The following is a 12,154-nucleotide window of genomic DNA, read 5'->3' on the forward strand; positions in this document are numbered from 1 at the left end:
TATGCCTCACTGGGACAAGGAGACCAGACAGTGACCCAGAGACAAGATGTCAGTCTCCAAGGGCACAGATTGCATGGGAGCCAGCATAAATCCACCTCTCCATCCATGAGCGCAGTTGACAGCTCTAGCTGCTCCCTCTGTAGCTCACTGCTTGGGCCACCCTGTCCTCAGTTGGCACCCCCTAGCAACACCTTTCAGACAGGAGGCAGGCTCTGATGCCAGGAGTGGTGTGATTGGTGACTGACCCTGACCACAGCTCTGCTACAGAGTTGGCATCAAACAGTGGGGAATGGACAGTTCACCTGTTATGGTGGGAGCAGACTCATCCATGTGCGTTACTAAGTATCTGAGCACTCAGCATACTAATACAATGGACAGCAGAGAAGTGGTCCCATGACTGGTACTTCAAGGCCACCACAAATAATATTATGATCAAAGCTAAATGGGGTCCTGATCCAGCAAAATGTCCACTCCTCCAAGGATTCTTAGCTTAGCCCATTGTCTACCTACCCTTCCCTCATCTCCTCTCCTCTTGGGAAGACTCTTTTTTAGGCTCTCACTCCTAAGCCCTTCATTTTCCTCCCAAGTGAGACATCCCAGCCAGCTCATCCCAGCAAATGCTGCATCACCCTCTTTAGCTCTATCTTGAACCATTACTGCATCTAGGACCCATCTAACTACATAGAGCTTATCTCAGTGCAGTTACCAGCAGGTTTGTCAATGCTCCCAATATGTTTGGTGTCCATTTAGACTAGAAGTACTCAGTAGTTTGCTATGGGGGCATGGGTGTGTGGCTCCCTCCCCTCCTGCTTTACATATCCTATGACTTTATATTATAAGGAGCATCATTATCCACTGATGGGATAATGATGGGATTTCCATGTGCTCAGTACCCACTACAGAGGCTACTGCTACTCTAGGTGACCCAGTGTGGACATTTAGGTAATGGTAGTTTTATGCCTGGAGGCAAACAAGTCAGCTATAGACCTGGGAAATGCTGGCTGGAGGTAGCATGAGCACCTGGAAGGCTGAGAGCAGAATACAGATACCTAGTCCTCTGCAGTGACAGCTCACTGACTCATGTGGTGCTGATGAAATCTGTCTGCTGTACTTTGCACAATGCACTGAGTGAGGAACCAAAGGTGTTATTGTCCGTGGACAACACATTGAGGAAGCAATGGGACCTGAAACAATCTTTGCAAGAGTAGAAACATAAGCTGTTGGGCTGGACCATGAGCCTGGTTTCTGAACAAGCAGTAGCTGCTGTGCAGCCCCATGCATACCCTCTCAAGCTGATACTGGGAAGCTGGGGATGGATGGGAGACATCAAGATCACATATAGGCAGTTAGGTATAGGTCTGTTAGTGCAGACTGTCTCCTCCACATATCACATACAGCCTTTGTTAAATGTCCTTTTGCCTTCATTTGTACAAAAAGGGTATTTATATGGGTACAACCTGATATTATACAAATAGGGTAATTATTACTGCCATGGCGGATGTTGCTCTTAGTGGCCTTGAAGGGATTTTGGCATGGCAGTAGAAGGGAAGAGAATTATTTTTCCTAGTCGGTCTCATGACTCAAAAGTCTGAATTAGAGATACACTAGAGCTGGCTGGCAGCCACATCTGCAAACCTTCCTTTTGCTTTCCCCCTGCTTTTTTTTGGGTTGAGATTGAGAATTTTGATCAACACTATAGTTGAGATGTCTAAACCTGAACCATCAGCCAGCTCCACTGTGGCTAGAAATAGCAAGCAAAAGACTGGATGTTGTGTGTGTATTGTGGCCACTTAATGGAAGTCAAATGAGCTACAAAAATCAACCCCGGCTGAGGATCTGCTGTGGGTAATTTTAAATACTGTTATGAATATCTCTTTGCTTCTCTGCTGTTCACCTCTGTTGCTCTCCTCACTCATGATCTCATAAATTCTCAAGTTTGCTGGTCACTGTACAATCTGCTGGTGAAGCTGAGACCTGGAGGGAAAAAAATCCCAAACAGATCATTCTTATGATTCTTATGACTTGAGAGATTCGATTTTAAACCCTGCTCTGAAACCAACTTCCTGCATGACCTTAGGCAAGTCACGTAAAGTCACTACCACAGAGGGATTTAGGCATCTAACTCCATTGGAGTCTAGGGGAGTTAGATACCTGAATAGGAGCAAGGCATCTAAATAACTTGGTGAATCTAGGTCTTAACCTCTCTGTTTCCCCTCTCAGGGAACAGAACCAGTATTAAGGCTGAAAGGATAGGTACAGAAGTGTCTCTTGAATAAAACTTGCTCAATAAGAACTGGCCATAGTAGGATCAAGTCTAGGAATGCCCTGTTCACACAACTTTGTTCTCTTCTCATCTTACGCATATGATCAGACAAAGCAGACAGACACAACAACTATCTAAACGGCACCCCCACCTTCCAAGGATAGATACCAGGAAAACCTTAATGTGGAGGCTTACTGAATGCAATGTGATTTAATGCTTTGCTGAACTGGGCCTTAATGAAGAAGGACAGTATCAGGAAGATGAGTTTTCTTCTTCAGGATGTTTTGGTTTAAGATATTAACCTTCCTGGCATTGACCATGCATCTAAACCCAGCTCAACCCTGGAAATGCACAACATGGTCTGTAATAGTTAATCTTTGTACATTCTCAATAAATTGTACATTTCTCACTGTCTCAATAAATTCATGAGACCACGTTGGCTCCCTCTAGTGGTCAAATGACAATTCCCACAGGGTATGTTTCTTTTTTTCTAAATCAATGGTTCTCAACCAGGATCCCTTCAGTGTGTCACATACTTCCACACAACATTAGCCCTGTGTAAACATGATTGACAAGATAAACCCAATTATGATTTCAAATAAGAATACATAGTATTAAAAAAAAGCTGCCTTGTTGTGGACTTTCTGAGTTCATTGCAATAGAAAAATGGCTGTATTGTTTTTCTGTAGTCAAAAAATGAGTGAAAACTAAGTGTTGGCATTTTCTGAGGGGTGCCTTCAGTCTAACAAGGAGTGCCTTGAGCCTAACAAGGGTGCCTTGAGTCTAAAATGTTGAGAATCACTGTTCTCAATTGTTTGATAGCTCAGATTCCTGGCACTAGGCCTGAAAACACAGGGTTTTGTGGTGGCTGACCGGCTGCCGGGCTCTGGCCAGGAACCCAGAACATCAGGTGGGTACTTTGACGAGTGGAGTGGAATTAGGCACGGATGCGTATTGGTAACAAATAGATCATGTACTTACACTGCCAATGTGTGCAGCGCAGGAAGAAAGTTGACTTAAGTTGCAGTTACAAACGTAGCGAGAATTCTCTGAGATGAGATGAGACGTTCCTTAAACGGCTTATCAAGTGCACAGGGAGGGGATACGTTGGGAAGGTCGGTGACGGGGAGTTGTTGGTGGGTGATCAGTCCGCCAAGTTTACTCCTGGATGCGTGTGGAGTTCTCCAACTTGGGCAGAAACTGCTTTTACTTTTATATGGATAGCAAGCCAATTGTTAGTTGCCAAGTGGGAATAATTTGTAACCGGCCAATGGGTGGTGCTCGTTTGAACGATGCAGCCGTTGGACTTGGTGGGATTTTCACTGTGGCAGAATTTTCCACTGTGCCATAGGCATTCAGTTAATGGGCTCTGACATGCCCCCTTGCCGATGGCACAGTTGGAACTAGAGCACTTGCAGGCTGTTTAGGTCGTCGTCGTCTCGTTCGGGGGGTTCATATGGTAAGCGGGTATATACAAAAGCAGATAGCGAAATGTTTGTTCTTAATAAATTGCATAAAACAACAACCAACACAAACGCAAATGCAAATACTAACAAGGGGGAGTAACAAGGTAATAAGGGGCGTTAAGAGGTATACAAGCCATGAGGATGTGTCCCAACCAAACCAATTGAAGAGGCCAGATAGCCACCCTTCTCCGATACCTGAGATTTTGCTCGTATCGGTGGTGATCTTTCGAATTACCTCGATTTGGTTATTTAAGGGGATTGAGACATTTGGAATACCAATACAACAGAAATCGCGGGATAGGTTGAGATACTGGCATAGGCCTCCCTGCTGGAGGAGCATTGCGTCTAAGGCAAGGTGATTTTGCATCGTCATACGAGCCATCGCTTGTAGCTGCTGATCGAGTAAATTTAAGCTTTCAGAGGTATGGTTGGCAAGTAATTCTACTTGTTCTGCGAGTTGTGCGATAGCTACTCGGGCTTTGCCTATCGATAATATTCCCCAGGAAAAGGAGCCTTCTAGTCCCCATTTAAAGAATTGGTTAACTCTTTCCTCCGAAGGGAGGGAACTCCAGATCGGCTCCCACTTGTGATGGCGGAGCAATGTTGGACTAGGAGGCCTAGAGGTTTTAGCATATAAAGGGGGACAAAGGGACACGGTGGCTAGAAAGCATTGTACTCCCGAAAGCGTGGCTGGGAGGGTCGTATATAAACGGCCGTCTGAACAAGCCCATAACATTCCTAAGGGAGCGGGGGTATATAATTGTGTGCAATCACCTGAAAATTGAAAGGCTTGTGCAGCTCGCGGGGGCGGACCAGATTGTCGTACTACAAAATTAACACCATAGCAGGCACTACTTATTATAGCTGCACGCAAAATGGGGTAATAGAACGAATACCAAGATTGGTTGTTGGATACGTTAACAGCCAGGGATGTGTTCCAGGTGGTTAGAGGTGTGGGTTCAATAAGGGGGGAAAGGGTAAAGTTCTTGGTGAGTTTGGAGAGGTTGGATGGCTTACAATCGGTGCAAGGTGGGAGTGCGAGGTGCCTTGAGGGTTTTACGGTCCGCAGGTTCCAGGTTAGAGAGCTATCTGGTCTGGACCAATCTATGCCCTGGGGGTCGATTCCCCATGGGATAGCTGAGCATGGATGAGGGCTTTGGCCTCCCGTGCAGTTCCCTTCAGTTGTCTTAAGGTGAGAGAAGGTGAAATTTTCCGGCCAACCATATTTGAGGATGTATGAACCTCCCTGTTGCAAGGGCGAAGTTATATTGATAAAGGTGCACGGCTCTCTGGATCTAGTTTCGAACCAGGCGGTGATGTTTAAGGGGGTAAAGTAAGGGGTTAGAATGGGATCAGTGGCAGAGAGGGGAGGGCGTAAGCAAGCAGTAAGGCCGTTCCGACTTGTGTGGTCGCCTATAGCGTCGGCCCAATACGACAAGAGAGTCAAAACAGTGTTAGGGTGTGAGGGGTCTCCTACATCTAACAGAAGAGCTAATGGGATCAGGTTAGTTACAAAAAGTCCATGTATCAAGGTGTTGCCAGGTGTCATGGTGACGTCACACGTCGGGCTTCGGTGTCTGCAGTGGCGCTTTCTCTCTCTCTCTGGGTCTGTTGCCGTCGTGTCTTGGGTCTCGGACCTGTGAAGAAAAATTTTTGAGCAGAAAATTTGCTTATGTTACAGTGTCTGTGTGGAGGTGTGAGCGGCGGGATAGCCAGTTATGGTGGGCAAGGATTTGTTGCAGCTTTCCGTCTTCCTCAAAGCACACGGTATAGGTGTTCGGATACGGTTCTGGATGGATGATTCTTCCTTTGTATACTCGTGGATGCGATTGGTGTGGGTGTGGGATGGTGATCCAGACAAGTTCGTCCGGTGCAAACTTCTGTTTCCACGGTTCTGGGTGTCGGGGGGTAGACTTATCCCATAGGGTCTTGTCGGCATTGAGCAAGATGAGGACGTCGTGGTTTAGTTTCGTCCAGTTCTTGTAGGTCCCGCCTCCCTTCAAGCGCAATCGCTCTTTATAAAGGCCGATGTGTCTTTCTACCACCCCATTGGATTGGGGATGGTATGGGAGGTGGAGGTGCCAGGTGACATTATGGAGGTGAGCAAATTTGTCGAGCGCTATAGAATTGAACGGTGGGCCTCCGTCTGATTGAATTATGTTGGGGGGTTGCCAACTGGCAAATGCTGCAGTTAGTACCGATATGACAGCTGTGGCATGGCTTTTCCGTAGCGGGATGACTTGGAGTTGTCGAGTACCGAGGTCAATAATAACGAGTCCTTTATTTGGGGGTTTCGCTCCAGGCAGGGGTCCCGGCAAGTCCACTTGCCAGACTTTTCCTGGCGCAAATTGAAGTGGGTCTAATGCTCCAATATGGTATTTCGTTTGGTGGCACTTTTCTTTAGCGCAGGGCTCGCATGCATGGGCTACTCATTCCCAGTCAGTTCTCGACCCGTAGGGAGTACGGCTGCTCAGGGTTGATCACCAGCGGGTGTGACAAGCTCTTGGCCCCGGGTGCCCCCAATGGTCGTGTAGCCAGGCCAGAAACGGATCTACCTTGGCCTCTTGGTTAACTTCTTTGACCGCTAAGACAACGTCTGTGCGAAGGGGGTCTTCTAAGAGTTTGTCGACAACTTCGTGTACTGGGTCGGTTTCGGGCTTATGCGATTTAGTGTGTTTAATTAGAGGGAGAATAGTGAAGGTGGACAACATATCAAAGATGTCTTGCCAGATGTCTAAGTTTTGCGTTGGCGCTCCCGTACCAGTAACAATTTTGTAAATGTATTGGGAATCAATTGCAATTACAGGAGTGGGAAGCGTTCCATCGTGGTGCTGGAGGCAATGTTGTATTATTTCTTTGAACCCTAATAGTTCGTTCTTTTGAGCCGAGCTGTGTCCCACATAAAGTTTTGCGTCATGGCAGGGTTTACAGTAGAATCCGTAGCCTCCCTCGCCTCGGGTTTTGCCATCAGATGCCATCCAGGCTGGGGCTGTCATTCCATAGCGGACAGGGGAGGCATTTCCTGCGGCGTCAGGGCTGGGTGGCAGGTCTTCACGTTTCCAGCAATGCCAATGGTAGTGATGGTTGAGCACTAACGTGTTCCAGGTGGATGGTTCTCCTTGGAACTGCGGGTCTGGCCTTTCAGCGCTCAGCAAGGGCAGGAGGGTGGCGCTGAGCGCCCAGAGTATCCCGTGTCCGTGAGATAACAACTCTACTAGTTGTCCTGCCATTAGAATTTTTCCGATGTTTCCATATCGGTGCTGGGCTGCTTGGAGGGTTCGGTAGGAGATATAAGTTAGCTCATCTCGAGAATTATGGGCTGTGGCCCATACGTGGCTGGTCGTGTATCCTAGAGTTACTATCATCGAGTCAGTAAAGTCAAATGCGTGGAGTGGCGTCGTCTTAATAGCCGTGAGAAGCTTGTGAAGGTCTCTTCCGTCCCTTTCAGTCCATGGCATGAATCTTCGGGACTTATTGCGGATTTGGCATTGAAGCTTTGCGAGTACTGGCAAGTGGGTTGGGGTAATATGATGTCGGTACCAGTTTAGATATCCGAGCAATTGTTGGAGCCGTTTTTTGTCTGTTGGTAATGGTCCCTCTAATGGGCTGGGTTCTGGGCTCCCATGGGTCATGCCGAACCTCGTTTCCCTGACGAATTTGGTACCCAGAAATGTGATATCAGCTGTGGGCTGTAGTTTAGACTTTTTTAGACTGACCGTCCACCCCTTTCTGCTAAGGTGGGAGATCAGGTTGTTAGTGACTTGGGTTACCACTTGTTGGTTGCATCCCATGATGGTGAGATCGTCGATGTAGCTCCAAACTTTCAGTTCGCTTTGGCTGGGTAGAATATGGGAAGTGCAAAACTTGATTAGCGTGTCATTCATGGCACCTGTAGCTAGCGCGGGTACATTGCGGTACCCCTGTGGGCAGACTGTCCATTTGTACATGGTGCCATTGACACACATGTTTAGTATCCCTTCGACATCATTGATTGGGATGGAGAGAAAAACATGTCCTTAAGATCCAGGGTTGTTCCAACCCATGATTCCTTTTGAAATTGTGCCATTTCATATAGGCACTGAGGTAACGTAGAGGGATTAGGTTGCATGAGTGGTTGGCATCGCTTGTTGGCCTCGCGATAGTCTACTACCAGTCGGACTTCGTTGGGCTTTCCTGGTTTTGCTATTCCCTATCCTGGCAAAAGGCGAGTGCTGGCTGTAACTGGTTGGATGCACCCCTGTTGTTCGAGTCGTCGGAGGAGATCCGTTAATGCCCCCTTCAGGGGATCCTTGGTCGGGATTGGTTTGTAGCGCCATGAGGATGTGTTGCAGGAGCGTAGGTCAGTGGCGGTTGGGTTCGGTTATGGATAGTGGGAGGGCTTGCAATATTTGTTCCTTCAGTTGAAGCGTCTTGATGCCGGGAATTCCCAGGATGTTGATGCCCCCTATCACTGCTCTGAGCGCTTTACAATGGCCGACCACCCAGAACTTTATCTTTGCAGTAGTCGCCATGGAATTTAGCCCTTGTACTATGATGGTTTTTGTGGTTTTCATATGAGGTGTTGATGGGGTTATAACATTAAGTTGGGCCCCTGTATCGAGGAGGAAGGAAACTTCGCGTTGCGTTGTTGGATCGGTGGGGGCGTAAATGATGAGTCTGGTGTAGGGGCGAGGGTCTGTGGGGCCAGGGTTAAGGGCACTGCCGCCGGCCTGTCCGGCGGCAACTACTCGTTTTTTTGCTTCTCAGTATACCTAAAACCCAGTTCGTGTGCCAGCCATCGTTGTCCTGCATCCCCTAGGATGCATAGCTGTTGTTTGGTAAGCTTTGAGTGGTTCAGGAGAAATCCAAACATGGCTCTCTCTTCCGGCATCCTTTGAGGTGGCAGCCTTGACTCCGGTCGAGGGTGGTTGGGTTGGTGGTGCCTTGGCCCTTGGTACTTGACCGAGTATGCAGTAAGGTGGCTCGGGGCGCCGGCTGGGTTTGCGGTTGCTGACTTCATGAGGGCTTGCAGCCATGGGAGTTGGCTTAAGATATTCCCAGCTGGCTGAGTGGTTAGTGGGTTGAGGAGGAACCGAAGGGTGATAACGTTCTCCCCTCCATAAACCTCTATGCAGGCTTCTATGGCGTCAAGGGTAGCTGGGACTGTTCCGGGATTTCGTAGGAACCGGTGGGGCCAGTTCCCTCTTTGCTGGGCTTGCGTTAACCCCAACTGATGTACCTGTGGATTCCAGGAACAGTAGGACACTCCTATTATGGCCAGTAGGAGTTGCTCCGCAGTGGCCCTTCTCGGCCTTCCGTCGTGCCACGCATGAGACTTATTCTTAATTTGTCCCGCAACAAGGGATGGGAGGGGGATGTTCCAGATGTTGTTACCTACTACCAGTTCTAGGTTGGTAGCATGTCCTCCACTCCACAAGGCCTGACGAGTTAAGAAGCTGGCCTCCTCCGAGTCTAACAGCTCCGATCCGTACTCTACTACAAGGCGACCCAGCCAGATGACTAATGTCTCGGCGGGTTTTACTTTCGATTCCTTGCACAGCTCTTGCAGCTCAGTCCGAGTGCGGGTGCGATAGGTGGTGGTGGTGGTGGTTGCACCCTGTGGGTTGGTTACTTGTTTAACTATTGCTATGGGGTGAGTGGCTGTCAGGGGTGTTGGTGTACCTGGTGGGAGGGCTGGGTATAACTTTCCGTTTGTTGCCTCCTCCCCGTAATAGGGAGGTGGGGCCGTTGGGGGCAGCGCCACCTCAGGGGGCGGGGTCGCTGGGTGGATTCTCACCTGCTCATGCGCAGCGCCGCCCTCTTCCGCCTTCTTTTCCGGACTCTCCGGGCACGTCCCCTTTTTCTCGGCGCCATTTTCGGGCGATGGCGGTGGTATAGGATTTTGCTGTGCCGCCATTTCCTCGGCAGCTTTGCTGACTGTGGTTAGCTGGGTTTCTAGGTTCGCATTCTCGCGTAACAGGAGCGAAACTGTGCGGAACAGTACATTAATCATTTTTCCCTTGTCCCATTTGGGGCCTGCCCACCTAGTTGCGGTGCGGCCCTTCGTCTCTAAATTTTCACGGAGCTGGGTGAGCAGTTCATGGCTGCGCTACTGGGGTGTCAGGGACGGAGAGCTGAACTTGTCGGGGGGTGTCCCTTCCCCGCCCTCTTGTACATGTCGAATGCAGCAGGCAAACTCTTGGGCGGGGGTCGGGTTATCCGCGCCCTTCGCTTTTACCTGCGCCAGGGACAGTGTTTCTACCTCGTCCCGTGGTCTGTACACGACCCCTTTTCTGCTCATAACACACCCAAAAAAGTTGGGGCCCACTCCTTTCCGACTCCCTCTTCTCCTCTGAGGGAGAAGTAACCGGCGATCAAATTTGAACTCTTCCCGCCTGCCTGATGATAGGCAATGTGTGCCCATAGATCATCCGAGTCGGATGTCAGGCACTCCCCACTGCGCCATGGGCAGTTTTTAACTAGTTCCAAATCCATCGCGTCTTCCTCAAATCCTGTTCGTGACGCCATGTGGTGGTCGACCGGCTGCCGGGCTCTGGCCGGGAACCTGGAACGTCAGGTGGGTACTTTGACGAGTGGAGTGGAATTAGGCACGGATGCGTATTGGTAACAAATAGATCGTTTACTTACGCTGCCGATGTGTGCAGCGCAGGAAGAAAGTTGACTTAAGTTGTGGTTACAAACATAGCGAGAATTCTCTGAGACGAGATGAGACATTCCTTAAACGGCTTATCAAGTGCACAGGGAGGGGATACATTGGGAAGGTCAGTGACGGGGAGTTGTTGGTGGGTGATCAGTCCGCCAAGTTTACTCCTGGATGCGTGTGGAGTTCTCCAACTTGGGCGGAAACTGCTTTTACTTTTATATGGATAGCAAGCCAATTGCTAGTTGCCAAGTGGGAATAATTTGTAACTGGCCAATGGGTGGCACTCGTTTGAACGATGCAGCCGTTGGACTTGGTGGGATTTTCACTGTGGCGGAATTTTCCACTGTGCCATAGGCATTCAGTTAATGGGCTCTGACAGGTTTAACCAGCATAGGGATAATTTTCCTGGAAAGCATTCTGTGACAGTCTTGAAATCATTTTGTCTTCCATGTGCTGTGAAAAATAAATGACTGCCTTCTGATTATTTTTATTTCCTAAATAGAACAGAGGTAGCCAATCAAAAATATTGTATAGGGATAAGCTATCAAGGTTGGAGAAGAAAAGACCTGCTATACAGCAGAGTGCCTTGTGTTGCAAAAACAAAGCTACGTGGCAGTTTTCTGGCAACTTAAGCTAATATCAAATGGCTATGATAAATGTCATCCAGGAATAAAATGCTTGCCCTCAAAGATTTGTCTCTAGGAATAGAAATACGAAGCTAGCAAGAGAATGTGGCATGGGAGAGAGCATGAGGCACCAGGCTAGGTCTCAGGAGACTTGCATTTCACTCTTAGCTCTGCCACAGACCTCTGACTGGCTTGGACAAGTTTCTTTCCTTTTCTGGGCCACTTTCACGTCCCAGTTTGTCTAGTTAGACTGGGGCCTCTCTAGGACATAGTCTCTGAATCATGGGCAATGAATCATGGGCCAGTTTTATGGCCAGTTTTATGGCCCATGATTCATGGTCTCTGGGCCACATCTCTGAAGGTATTTTGGCACCTCAGAATGAAGGTAGGTGTCAGAGACCCTAACAGACAGCCCAGATGGGACTAAATGCCCAGCAGGCCAAACCTGCCAGAAACTAAGTGGCAGCTCTCCCCCAGCTAATGAACTTGCTGCTGGCTACATTTAAGGGCATCCTGACTGGCTTCTGGGGAGAGCAGCCTCTCCATTTAAGTGGCAGCAGATTGCAAGTCATCCAACAGTTTTGCTGGAAAACCCAAAGCACATGAAAATCCAGCCCAGAGATGGTCAGTGGATAATGATACTCATCATAATGTAAAGGGCTATGGATACGTAGAGCAGAAATGGAAGGAGCACTATTATCTAATAACCCAAGACTCATCGTTAGGCTATAGAAGTAGCAACATGACTGCAGTAAGCCTCCCTGAAGCCTTTGGTCTCTGGTTTTCTGGCATTTAACCTTGCTCAGCTCTGCCTCTGGACTTCGGCTTTTGAATGCTCTACTTGGCTTTGGGAATTGGGTTTCTGACTTCACAATCTGAACTTGACCTGTATTTTGGACTCTGCCTCTGGATTTCCCCCTTGGATCTGGTAACTTGGTCCCTGTTGCCTGACCCCTGGGTTGGCCTGTGATTCAGACTCCACCCTGCTCTCCCCACAGTGGCCTAATCATTAAGAAAGACTGCCTACAACCTGCTCCTTACAGTAGGTGCTCAGTCAAACATTAACAAAGGACCCAGAAGTTTACAATGTGTATTAGGCACAGCAGTGCTCTTTAAAAATCCCAGGCACTTAAATAACTGTAAAAAGCTGGCCATC

The sequence above is a fragment of the Alligator mississippiensis genome, chromosome 11, assembly GCF_030867095.1.
Source record: "Alligator mississippiensis isolate rAllMis1 chromosome 11, rAllMis1, whole genome shotgun sequence".
Lineage (NCBI taxonomy): Eukaryota > Metazoa > Chordata > Crocodylia > Alligatoridae > Alligator > Alligator mississippiensis.